General features: G+C 41.7%; 1 protein-coding gene across 16 annotated transcripts in view; it reads right to left on the minus strand.

The window, feature by feature from the left end:
- PHLDB2 (pleckstrin homology like domain family B member 2) overlaps positions 1-14,219 on the minus strand; it is a 229,864-nt gene that overhangs the window by 67,494 nt on the left and 148,151 nt on the right. The gene's annotated exons all lie outside the window — the stretch shown is intronic.

A 14,219-nucleotide genomic window follows, 5' to 3' on the forward strand; every position in this document is an offset into this window, starting at 1 on the left:
GAGAGAGAGAGAGAGAGAATCCCACACAGTCTCCGCACTGTTAGCCTGGATCCCGATGCAGGGCTCGAACTCAGGAATGGCGAGATCATGACTTGAACCGAAATTAAGAGTCGGCCGCCCACCCGAGCCACCCAGGTGCCCCTCAATCTCCTTTTTAAAAAATCTCCACCCTCCTTCCATTTCTATCTCTCTGCCTCTAACATATTAGCCAACTTAACACTTGCACTTAAAATTAATTCTCTAACATCCTAGACAAATAGATGCACAAAAAGACGAATACTACTTAGAGGATCTTTTAATTTAAAATATAATTTTTTTTGAAATTTTTTCAATATTTTTTTTCTTGACATGCTTCAAATTTTTCTATACTTTTCTTACGTCTTCTCACAAGATAAAGGTCTTTTCCACCATTTTCTCACATCAGTAATTAAAATTATAAAGAAGTAGAGGGACACCTGGGTGGCTCAGTTGCTTAAGCATCTAACTCTTGATTTCAGCTCAGGTCATGATCTCATGGTTCATGGGTTCAAGCCCCACATAGGGCTCTGTCAGTGCAGAGTCTGCTTGGGATTCCCTCTCCTCCCGCCCCGTTCCTCCCCCACTTGTGCTCTCTCTCTCTCAAAATAAATAAATAAACACAAAATAAAAACCAAGAAAAAATAAAATTATAAAGAAGTAGAAATGTTGCATAAAAATGAAAAACTTTTCATGTCAAGTCCAGATAGAAAGACATCAAGGTATTTCAGATTCTGATACCATTACATCTTTGGTTCAGTTAACTGAAAAATAAAATGATAGTTCACTTGCTTACAAAAATCAATATAAGGGGTGTCTGGCTCAGTCGGTTAAGTGTCTGACTCTTGGTTTTGGCTCAGGTCATGATCTCATGGTTTGTGGGTTCAAGTCCTGCATTAGGCTCCACACTGACAAGTCAGCCCGCTTGGGATTCTCTCTCTCTTTCTCTCTCTCTCTCGCTCTGTCCCTCCCCTGCACATACTCTCTCTTTCTCGAAATAAATAAATAAACTTGAAAAAATCAATATACAGGCCATTAATATCTATAACAATACCACTACTGACCCTTCCCATGCAAACAAGTAGATATTGATGTTTTTGACTTTAAGCAAATTCACTTTTATGTTTGTGAGGCATAGGATATAATTTATGAGATGCTGATCATAAGCCTGGATAGCACTCTTTAGGGTGGGGAACCTCAACAACTTTGCCTTCCACAATAATTCCAAGGCCAAAGTGAAAAGAAAAATGATAAAATAACAACAACAACAACAACAAAAAACCCTGTTGTGGTTATATGTACCACATTGAAAACAGAATTCGGAAGCCTTCCATAGATAAACATTTTCCAAACTGGTTATCAGTAACAAAATAGAACATTTTAAAGTAACACTGGGCTGCTATTTTCACTTTCTAATGGCAGCTAATTTATAAAGACAAAATTCTGGCAGTCAGCTCTTTACTAGTTGAAGGACCATCTAATAGAAAAGTTAAATTGGAACAGACCAACATAATTCCCTGGTTTCCATTAAAATACATGAATTAAGTGACAAGACAGAAAAATTTAAGTCGTATCTGGCTTTTACCCGTCCTCTAAAAAGTATGCTCCCCCCCAGCCCCCGCAAATACAATAGCTGGATCAAAAGGACTATTAAACTGGCTCCTCTAAGCCCCCACCTCCCTTTCACTGACTGAACTTCTGGTCTCCAGCTGCAGCTCCGTCCTCATGGCCTCGTCCCACGGAAGGTACTCATAGTCGCACAACCTCTTCCCACGCGCTCCTGCATCCTGCCCATCCAGGAGCCCGGTGTTTATTTATCTCTGCAGCTGCCACCGGCTGCCAAGCCCTACCCACCTCAGCTTTATGGGGAGGGAGTGGGGGGGGGTACAGCCCTCATTGCCTTATTTGAAACCCCTTCAACAATCGAGAAACGTTTACATGGGAATTTGCAAAAAACAACGTTCTAGGGCATATGTCAAGAGAGGGACAGGAACGAGGTGTTATAGTTTAACCCTTCTCAACAGCATCTGTGTTAGAAGCTACTGCTCATCTCCAAAGAAAAGTTCTTCTTTCTGCCATTTGGGGGACTTAAGTTGAAGCATCTAAACTCAGTCTTTACTGACCTTTACAGATCACAGTGTGTGTACATTAGCCTGGACATTACTTACATGTGGGATTATCTGAAAGTCGTCAATTCCCATTTACCGGGGCTTCGGCGAACAGCGTGGTCTTCAAAAGCACGAAGGGTATTTCTGCCTAGCCTGTCAGACACGGCAAAATTCCTCCCACATCTCCTTCCCAAAATAGTTGCTTTTGCTGCCAGTGCTATTGCTTAATTCCACGGGGAATAAATGATCCCAGCCTTAAGATGAATGCTATTTCAGACAGTGAAATGCAGTATTCAAAGCCTTGTGCACAGGAAGTGTGGTCTACTGGTATGCGCTTCTCTCTATTCTTATCACCCCGTTCACAGCCAATCTGTCCAGGCTTGAGTCACACACACATGCAGTCCTGCTGCCCGTGAGTCTAAAAGAAATCCAGGCTGTGCTGAGACACACTGGCCCCATGAAAGCTGCACCGAAGAAAAATAAACTGATGTCGAGAAGTGCGTCAGAAGAGAGTCTGCGAGGCATTTCGGAAAGCACTATATGAAGCCTTTTAAGGAAAACCCTGTACAGAATGTACGCTCATAAAATAATTCTCCCCTGAGCCCTCTTCACTCTGGAGTCTTGCTGCTTCCCACCCATCACTCCAATATTCTCCATTCTGGGGGACCTAAAACCAGGGTGCCCATTCCAGACCAGGACACTTTTGAGACCCAAACAGGGCACTGTTAAGAATTATGCTGGAACGTCAAGTACCACCAGGGACTGGCAATGAGATGAGTGGCCCCCTACCTAAAACTACATTTCATCTGGCGCTTCACCTGGCCACCTGCCAAGTTGGGAGGGCCACCCTCTTGAAGATGTCCAGTTCCTGCCCACGTCTCCCAATCAGCATTCTGCTGTGTATTCTTCTGAGAAGCCGTTTGTGCACGGCCTATGCATCTGATTGGCACAAAACATTGGTGTTATGGGCTTGGAAAGTAGGTCATTTGAATCAAATTATTTTAAATACATTTTTTTTGATCTCCCTCACTATTTTCCTTTCCTCCTCTCCACATACTGCATATATTACAGAATGCTTGGAATGGGGGCACAGGATCTTAAAATATATACCTGAAGAAAACGGTATGCAATTCTTTCCCTCGGCAATTAGAAAAAAAAAAAAGTGGCAGACTGAATGTGTTTTGACCTCAGAGCTTTCTTTCTTTGTCAGAGGAACGTGTCTGGCAGTGCCTCACTGCAGTTCACAGCCCTCCATCAGGGACCTCGTCCATCTGCCAACCCCATCCATCTCCTGGTAACCAACAGCAGCCAGTCTAGGCCACAGGACTGTAAGTGTAATGCACAAACAAACTGTGCAAAAAACCAGTTGCTGATACCCAAGCACAGCTGAAATCTTTACTAAACTCCTTCCGTTATAGGTAACTATGTCCTTCCGTTATAGGTAACTAAACTCCTTCCGTTATATAACACTTGTTATATAAAAGAAAGGGTCAATTTTTAGTGGTTAGAAATAATTTAATTGAAAGAAGGTATTTTTTCTTAAGAGGACCTACTATAACTGCTCTGTATGGGCCATACTTCTCTCTCCTGTTAGCTCTAGAGATTCAATAAAGACCTATGAAGTTACTCTCTGGCCATTAATGTGGATACACACATGGAAAGAGACAGCATGTCTACATTTACATCCTTAGCAAAAGGCACAAATGGTCAATTAAAGAAAAGGGTGGTAAAGGAGCTTTACAGAAAACCAATAGATTCACATATAAGGAAGTAGTAGACAAAAATTCCAGGAAGACAAATTTGAGTTGAGTCCTTGGGATAAATATGAGTCTGTGTGAGGTGTTGGACAGTGGCGTGGGCCGGGCATTTCTTTCTTTCTTTTTTTTTAATTTTTTTTTTTCAACATTTATTTATTTTTGGGACAGAGAGAGACAGAGCATGAATGGGGGAGGGGCAGAGAGAGAGGGAGACACAGAATCGGAAACAGGCTCCAGGCTCTGAGCCATCAGCCCAGAGCCCGACGCGGGGCTCGAACTCACGGACCGCGAGATCGTGACCTGGCTGAAGTCGGACGCTTAACCGACTGCGCCACCCAGGCGCCCCCCTTTCTTTCTTTTTTTAATGTTTATTTATTTATTTTGAGATAAAGAGAGAGCACACACACAAGTAGGGGAGGGGCAGGCAGAGAGGAAGAGAGAGAGTCCCAAGCAGGCTCCATGCTGTCAGCACAGAGCCCAACGAGGAGCTCAATCCCACGAACCGTGAGATCATGACCTGAGCCGAAACCAAGAGTCAGATGCTCAACCGACTGAGCCACCCAGGTACCTTGGGATGGGCATTTCTATAAAGGAACCATATGCACAAAGGCATAGAGGATGGAATAACACAGGATGCTCAGGGATTAGCAACTATTCTGCGGCTAGAGAGACGGGATTCTTTGGAGGAAGAAGGACGAGGTACACGCAGGGAACTGGGTCAACTTTCTCTTTGTATCAGGACTTAGCAAATACCAAAAACCCTAAATGAAACACCAGCAAGAGTCAGTGGCCCTGGCCTAAAAGTGGATGGCAGAATGAGATGGAGCTGACCACAAGGAAGCAGAATTTCCAGGATTCCATGAACACATTCTGATGTCTCACTTAGGCGGGACAATCAGGAGGTAAAAAACAGAAGCAATGGTTAAAAGTCTTTTATGTGAGTCTATTGGTTTTTAGAGATAAATCCCTTGGGGTAGTACCTGGGGCAATTATGATCAATTCTCATCTTTTTGGACACAGGGTAAAATGGCTTTTCAATTCCCCACCCCTACACCACATATGATCACCAAACTTGCATTGGCCAACGAAGTGTGAGAAGCAACATGTGTCACTTCTGCCTGGACAGCCAGGGCATGATTCATTACATGTCTTGCTATGCCATGGCAGAGTGGCACTCCAGATGGTGCTGGCTCCATGAACTTGGACCCTGAGCAAGGAAATGTGGAGCAGAGACCTCATTCAACCCATGCTGGCCATGGAGAGTGAAAGAGAAACAGATCCATGTTGTTTTAAGCCTGAGAGAGAGATTTTTTTCTTTCGTTTTCTCCACAGAAGCCCATTATGACTGATAAGCCTTGCTTAATTTCAAGCAGGTAATGGGCCCAAAAGTTAGAGATGAGAGCCTCAGGGATCCTACTAAAGGCAGCTTCTTTATTTTCTGTGTCATTAAGAATGGGCCTGGCCCAGAGAGGGGTCAGGCCTTTGCTGTTGGCTTCTGGAAGGTACTCTATGTCATACCTGATAGGATTGTCTTTGTTTAGCATCAGGTTGGACACTCCTGATAATCGCTCTCAGGGTGAGGGCTGGCCACTCCAGAAAGACAACCATGTGATTTTTTTGGGGGGGGGGGGCTGGGAGGCATGTGATATCAGTCAACCTGGAGATAAGATTAACCAAGTGGACAACCCATCAATCGGTCATGCCTACATGATGAAGTCCTAATAAAAATCCTGGGCACTGAAGCTCAGGAAGCTTTCCCTGGCTGCCAATTCTCCATGCATACTGTCACGCACCAATGCAGGTAGACTAATACTCCCAGTTCCACAGGGAGAGGGCAGTAGAAGTTTTGCATTTGGAACCTCCTGACTCTGCATCTCTTCCCTGGCTGATCCTTTATCGTAGATAAAGATAATAAATAAATGATAATCCTGTAATAAGTGATAATCCTGACTTTAATAGCTTTCAGTGGGTTCTGTGGGACCTTCTAGTGAGTTAATGAACCCGCCGGTGGTTTCTGGGAGTCTCTCAGTTTGTGCTTGGTGTCAGAAGAGAGGGCAGTCTTAGGCGGAGACAGCGTCCTTTGACCCCGTAACTGGCCTTCACATTTCCAGAACATTGCCTTGGTATTATTATTATTAAAAAACCATTTTTTTTTTGTTAGAGAGAGAGAATGCACGAGTGCGGGAGAGGGGCAGAGGGGGAGAGAGAGAGAGAGAGAGAGAGAGAATCTTAAGTAGTCTCCATGCTCGGCATGGAGCCCAACACTGGGTTTGATTCCATGACCCTGGAATCATGACCGGAGCTGAAATCAAGAGTCGGACGCTCAACTGACTGAGCCCCCCGGAAGCCCTGCCTTAGTAGTATTTTTATCAGTTTAGGACAACTGATCTGATAAAGAAATTGTATATATAAGTGAGGAGTTTTCATTTTTTTGGTTTTACAAATTATCTTTATAAAAGTCAGTTTAATGTCTAGCTAAGAACATTTTATTTTATGGTCTGCCTGGGAAGTCTACCTTCAGGCTTGTGGTCAGGGAAGCGCTTTCTTCTGCCATCCATCATTTAAAAAGCATGTACGTGTGTGCCCCATCGGAGAACTGCACTGGAGAGAGGCCCATCTGACAAATGAAAGAGCAATGGCTTTGTATGACTGTATCTGTTCTGGAGGCAACTGAAAGTTATCTGAAGAGTTACTGAATGATGTGACGGCTGCTACTTGAACATCAAGCATTTGTTATGTGCAGGCTACTATCAGGATTTTGTATCATGTATTCCTATTCTGCCTCCATAATAATGGATAACCAGATACTGAGGGAGGGTAAGGCATCTGTAGATAATCAGGGCACTCGGTGATTTTTCAGTACCCTTTTCTCAAATACAGTCAATACACTCAAATACACAAACGCACTGTCTAAGGAGAGCAAGGTCATCCTGCTCAATGCCCTAAACTTTCCTCTTCTACCTCTTTCTATATATCGGGTCCACCTTTCTTCAATGTACCGCGGTGGCTAACAGCATGAACTCTGGAGCCAGACCGCTTCAGTTTGAACGCTGGTTCCGTAGCTACTTGTGTGGCCCTGGGAAAGTCATGTAGCTTCTGTGAGTCTTAGTTCTTTGTGTATGAAGCGTGGAATTGCTAGAATATCTTCCTTGTATGGTTGTCATGAGGATTTTAAAAATAGCATATATAATAGTTTCTGAAACACACTACATATAATTTAAGTGTTAGCACAGGTGTCTAAGGAGAGTCCCTCAGTCTCTCCAAGGTGAAGTCCTCTGCCTGAATCACTGTATCCACATTCCCTCCTCCCATCTTTATGGTTTTGTTCTACCAATTATCCCTCTCCTACATTCTTATTTCTTCTTTGTTGAATCCTTCGCCTCTGTCCGCAAATGTACTCAAATCCCCTCCTTCCCCCCGCCCCAAGAAATAATAAATTATCATCACTGGAGCACCCCATAGATTTACTATCCAACTTCCCTACCTCCCTTCAAACCCAAATGCACTCTCAGTCTCAAATAAGTTACCAAAGCTCAACACTTCACTTCCCATCCTTCCCAGCCCTTGGGAATCTAGGATAGTGTGCCCTGCCTTCATGCAGAATAGATACTCTGTAAGAGAAGGGGTATGTCCCACTTCTCCAGGAAAATTAGGAGTAAAGTGAGCAGAAAGACGAAAAGCTTTGAAATAAAGATATCAGGACTCCATGAAGAAAGCTCAGTGCTTCTCTCTGTAACCATATATCGTAAGGATATGTGGGGAAATTGAATTCTCTCTCCCACAGAACCACTGGATCTTCAGAGCAGAACCTGTGTCTAAGTCTGATTTAATGGGAAGAACAAAGATTTGGATTTGAAGTTCTGGCACTTACCAGACTTAAAACACAGAAGCACTGAACGAGTTCAACCTTCTGAATTTCTATAATCTGGTCTGCAAAACACAGATGATAAGATCGGCACCTATGTTAGAGTTCTTGTGAGAAATCAGTAAAGGAGTGTGTGCGGGATAAAGTTTTATTCTAAAGAATAAGTTAGTGTCTGTCACAAGGCAACTGCTCAGTGCTTGTTATCAATGATTAAAGAGGATTTCCATTAAAAAAATGGCAGTGAAATAGATAATTGTCTTGTGGCTCCCAGGTAACATCATAAATACAGGAGTCCTCCCTTAGGTGAGGGGGATATGTTCCAAGACCCGCGGGATGTACCTGAGACCACCGATGGTACTGAGCCCTATATACACTATGGTTTTTTCTATACATACTCATCTGTGGCAAAGTTTAATGTATAAATTAGGCACAGTAAGAGATGAACAATAAGAAGTAATAATAAAATACAACAATATAACAATACACTGCAATAGAAGTAGGGATGTGGTCTTTCTCCAAATCTTATTGTACCGTACGCACCCTTCTTATGGTGATGTGAGATGATAACGTGCCTACGTGATGAGATGAAGTGAGGTGAGTGATGTAGGTCTTGTGACATAGCGTTAGGCTGCTACTGACCTTCCGATGGTAGGTCAGAAGGAGGATCAGCTGCGTCTAGACCGAGGTTGATAGTGGGTAACTGAAACCAGGGAAAGTAAAATTGCAGATAAGGGGGGATTACTGTACTAATAAACAAGCAAGTCTAAAAGCCAAATCCAATTGTTCTCAGTGAAAGGCAACACAGGAAAAATATGTCATGCGGCCAAATGTCTCCCTGAAAAATTCACAGATCTATGGGGTTCTTCTGCCAGTCTGGAAGGAGGGAAAAATTCCTCCACTGCTCAAAACTCCCTCCCCGTGTGGTGCATCACATGCCTGAGCTTTGGGCAACAGAGGGCTGCCCAGTTGCCATAGTAACCCAGGGAGGAAGGAATCTTTTCAGTCACTCACTGCCATTTGGTCCCTGTATCCCAATCAATACAGGGCAACATAGATTTCCCACAGGAAGTCCAGGGGAGTAACTTCTAGAAAGAACTGCCCTCCAAAAAATCCATGTTCCTCTCCAATGCACACACTTCATGCTTGACATAAAATGCAGATTTATATTTCACACTGCCTGTGGCTACACCTCATACTTGAGAGATCATTAGTGTTCCTGCCCTATGAGTACATGCATCATTCAAATACCTGAGGACCTTATCATATCCTGTCTTTGCTCAGACTCAGACAAAGAAACTCAGTTGTTTTAATCTCACTTCATAAGTCAATCTCTCACACTGCAGATTATTTTTTTTAATTATGATTACTCACTGGTGTGTCAGCCCTTAAACCTACTTGCCCCTCCTATTTCTTTTTTTTTTTTTTGCCCCTACTATTCCTATCTATGTCTCTATTTTAGGAGCTTGTAATTAAGATATATATATAGATACGTATTTGTATATATAATTAGCATATAGCATTTAAAATCATTAATACATTTGCCAGATATATTTAATTATTAATATATCTAATAATTCAGTAATGTGAAATATGCTATGTAATTATATAAATTATATATAATACATATATATGCTGAAGTAATGTTTATTTTTGATTTTCATTTACCAAAAATGTCCTAAAATACTATCACTTAATCTAATGAATCCTGTTGCTTTTTAGACCAAGAATGCTTTCTGCCATTTGCATTTTCCACCTCCAGTTATTTCTTGAATTTGTTCAGCAGACTCAAGTTAATCTCTCACCACAAGATGCATCTAACTCAAATCTTCTGTATTTTAGTCCTTCTCCTGATGCCTTTTGCCATCATTTTGCCATTTCCACTCAACTGGAAGACAAGCAAATGATGAAGTTTTACTTTTATAAGAAATTGAGGTGAATAATATAAGGGTTGAGGTGAGCTATTCTTTTTTTTTTTTTAATTTTTTTTCAACGTTTTTATTTATTTTTGGGACAGAGAGAGACAGAGCATGAATGGGGGAGGGGCAGAGAGAGAGGGAGACACAGAATCGGAAACAGGCTCCAGGCTCCGAGCCATCAGCCCAGAGCCTGACGCGGGGCTCGAACTCCCGGACCGCGAGATCGTGACCTGGCTGAAGTCGGACGCTTAACCGACTGCGCCACCCAGGCGCCCCAAGGTGAACTATTCTTAAAATATTAATAGATATCACTTCAAGGAAAGTGCCAATTATGAGTGACTCTGTAACATTATTGCCTCAATTCAGGTCACTGAAAGAAGAAAATGCACTTCTTCCTACAGACTGAAAAACACTGGCCATAAAGAAAGGAAATTCATGTGATCAATGTAATCCATAATTTCCACATAGTATCTAAAAAGCATGCCGATTATTTTTGGAAGTAACACTCTTCCGTGGACAGTGTTCTAGAAGAAAATCTACAAAGTGCCTAAACCCCTTCTGTTAACAAATGTGTTAACACATCGTTAAAGGAAACGCAACAAAAGTCTAATATACTGTCATTTGTTGACATTTTCACCTTGGCTTAACCAAGTTCCAGAGGATAGTTTTGTTTGTTTGTTTCCCCTGAAGGATCATAACTTATAAAATGCCATCTGCTGCCGTACTCTTAGAATGTAGGTAATATTTTCTTTTGTTCAATCAAAATCAGTGCATGACAGGTACCACAACTGAATCTTCATAACAGAAAATCTATCCTGAAACAAAGTAAGGGACTCCTTTTATGCATCAAGAAGTTGGTAGAGTAAAAAGTGGGAGGGGCTAACATGTAAAAAAAAGAAAGGGTGGACTATCATACATCAACTGAAAGTTCTGTAATGCAACTACTTATGAGAGATAAAGCCAATGGCAAATACTATGTGCTAAAGTTCAAAAAAGCATGCGACAGTTTTATATATAGAAATGCCAGGGGCGCCTGGGTGGCTTGGTCGGTTAAGCGTCTGACTTCAGCTCAGGTCATGATCTCACCGTCCGTGAGTTCGAGCCCCGCGTCGGGCTCTGTGCTGACAGCTCAGAGCCTGGAGCCTGTTTCAGATTCTGTGTCTCCCTCTCTCTCTTGCCCCTCTCCTGTTCATGCTCTGTCTCTCTCTGTCTCAAAAATAAATAAACGTTAAAAAAAAAAAATTAAAAAAAAAAAAAAAAGAAATGCCAAATAAACAGTGACAAGTCTTCTTTCCCTATTGGAGATGTTAAGAAAGTAACTCCATTTTCCTTTTTCCCGGAACAACTTTTAAAATTGCAATCTCTGCATGACATGATTTAGGCCTTGGTTTTCAGGATCTAAGGAGAAAGATGGACTTTCAGAATCCTGCCTCTCTTATTCTGTAATCAAAATGAAAGCAGAATCCATGTCTGAGAAACTTGTTCCTTTTCATTCGACTCCGTATTTTATTAAAACTGTCTTCTCTCAAAATCCAAAGTACAATCCCAGAGCTGGGATATGGTCTTAGGAATTTCGAATGAGAAACATCAGTTTTTCCAAACCCAAATTCTTCAACAGAACATGCTCCCAACATAAAGATTTCCCCCTTGAGGTCAATTAGACTTCACCAGAGCAAAGTTCTTGGCTGTTCTGAAACTTAAAACATGAACCTCCCTGACTTCTGCCTCTGGGAAGATGGAGAGGAGGTACTTTTCCCTATTCCTCCCACCAAGTACATGTAAGAACCCTGGCCATGTTCTAAATAGGACAAGTGTAAGAAGACTGAAAGATGGGGAAAAGGCAGCTGATCAGCTAGGCACCTAGGGACCCAGAAATGAATTCCCAGTGATTTCCTTTACCTCGTACATCCCAGACTTGGAGCTGAAGAAAAGGGAATGTCATGCAACAACCTGGCCCAATCTCCAAAGAATTATGCAGAGAGGAAGAAGCTAAACTCAAAGCATATGATTGCATGCATGTAATTGTCCTATAATGATAAAATTATAGCTATGGAGAACAGATGAACAGATGTCAGGGGTTAAAGAGGAGCTGAGAGTAGGAGGAAAGTGGAGAGGCTGTAGGAGGCCTGCAGGAGAGACTGGGGTGATAGATCTGTTCTGTATCAATGTCCATATACTGGCTGTGATATTGCAACTATAGTTTCTCAAGATGTTAGCACTAGAGGAAACTGGGTAAAGGGTGCACAGGGTCTCTCTGAATTATTTCTCAGAATTGCACGTAAATCTACAATTACTTCAAAGAAAGAGATTCACTTTTTTCAAGTGCCTGTTAGATTTTAATCTGCACATTGAAATGGTTGATAAAATCCTTCCAATGAAAAAGTGATGTATGTGTTTCTATTGTAATACTTGTTTTATAATTTTTGTGGAAAAACTAATCACAAACTTTAAAAGCACTCTTCATAGCAAATATTCCCATAAACGTTTCTAGAATTGGGGAAGAAAAATTCACATTCCAATTAGCCAGCATGGTCACTAAACCTATGGATGAGAAATTTTTAAAAAGGTAGACCCATAAAGTGGCTTTTAATTTCGATAATTTAACAATCAATACAGGGATCATTTTTCTGTGAAGAATCACTGGTACTCCCACATTACCCTGTTGCTATTGATATACTATATTTTCAATTTTCATCATTTGTACATTTTTCTGTGAATTTTATTTATGAGCTTTACTTCTTATTTAGTTAGCAAGCCTTCCTATATGGGTTTATCACCTAAAAAAGGATGAGACTCGTTCCTTAGCAGACATGGCATCTGGTTCTTAGTCCAAGGTGCCTGGTCTATTTTAGCGTTTAGCCCAGGATGCTAACCCATGTGAAGATTCACAGCACACATCCCTCAAGTCTGAGCAGGAATCTTTAAATGTGTGGCACCATCAAGAGGCAATAGCTTGTAGTGCTGGTGTAACAAGAACCCAGAGTTTGCTCTCAAGTATAGAGAACCCTGCTTTTAATAGCAACAGTCACAAACTATCATTAACAAAGAAATATACCTAGACCTTGGCTCTGTGTTTCCCCAATGTGGAGTCACTAGACTATTGCTAAATGCTATTTTTTTCTTTCTAATTCCTCTTCTACCCACCTAGTGATCCAATTGAAGAAGAACAAAAAGATGTAGTAACTGTTTTTACTCTCAGTTAACCAAGGACAGCTGGCACTCATAATTTGTGAATGATTATATATATATACACACACACACACACACACACGCACATATATATGTGCGTGTGTGTGTGTGTGTATGTATATTAGAGGGTGGGAGAGAGAGAGAGCACGCACGTGCATGTGCACACATGAGCAGGGGAGGGGCAGAGGGAGAGAGAGAGAATCTCAAGCAGGCTCCACAGTCAGCACAGAGCCCGACATGGGGCTCTGTCCTGTGAACCTGGGATCATGACCTGAGCCAAAATCAAGAGTCGGATGCTTAACTGACTGAACAACCCAGGCACCTCTAATTCCTTCAATATTTACTGAACATCTACATACATACCAACAATTTGCTACTTAAAAATACAGAAAGTCTTTAGTTTATTCTGTGATGACCCAAAGTGATCTAACCATAGACGGTAGTCTTCTTCATATTACTCACTACTTATAGAATTTTACTCTTATTTTATTAGAAATGAAAAAAGTCTGCTTAGAGAAGGGACAGCTTATTTAAGTTTGTTTTGTTTTTTGAGAGAGAGAGAACAAGCAGGAGAGGGGCAGAGAGAGAGGGAGACAGAGGATCCCAAGCAGGCTCTGCACAGTCAGCACAGAGCTGAATGTGGGGCTCAAACTCACAAACCGTGAGATCATGACCCAAGCCAAAATCAAAAGTCAGGTGCTTAACTGACTGAGCCACCCAGGAGCCCCTGGATAGCTTACTTAAGCAGTAGATAATAACATCACCATTCTAATCCTGTGCTGTCCCATATATTATAATTAATTTCCTCTTTTCAAAAAGTTTTCTCAGCGTAAGAAAATTTAAAATTGCATATACAGCTCACATTTACGGTTTCCGTTATATCTCTGAGCTAGATCCAACAGACCATCCAGGTAAGGCATCAAAGTGAAAGAAGGCGCAGAATGGCAGAGAACTGACAGACCGTTTCAAGCATTAGAGCTAAGAAAAGCAAGCCGTCATAGAATCAAGCCAATTTAAGGCTTATGCTATATCCAAAGGTTAAACTAATGATTAATGTAACGAGAGACAATCCGATGCAGAATATAGAAAGTGAGTCATGATTTCTAAATATCTCTTTACAAAGTCTGAGCCACCAACTTTACTTGGTCAGTAAACCAACCTCTCACCCATCTGCAGTTTAACTGGCTCACTTCCCACTAGTGCAACCATTTTTGTAAAATTAAGACTATAGCCAGGATGTAGCAAGAGGAAGGGCCACACCAGGAGGAGATGCCTTCCAAGTCCATGAGACTGGATGAAAAATTAGTTCTCAATACTTAAGCTGGCCTTCACATTTCAAACACATTCGTCTTAGGGGGGAAAAAAATAA

The sequence above is a fragment of the Prionailurus viverrinus genome, chromosome C2, assembly GCF_022837055.1.
Source record: "Prionailurus viverrinus isolate Anna chromosome C2, UM_Priviv_1.0, whole genome shotgun sequence".
Lineage (NCBI taxonomy): Eukaryota > Metazoa > Chordata > Mammalia > Carnivora > Felidae > Prionailurus > Prionailurus viverrinus.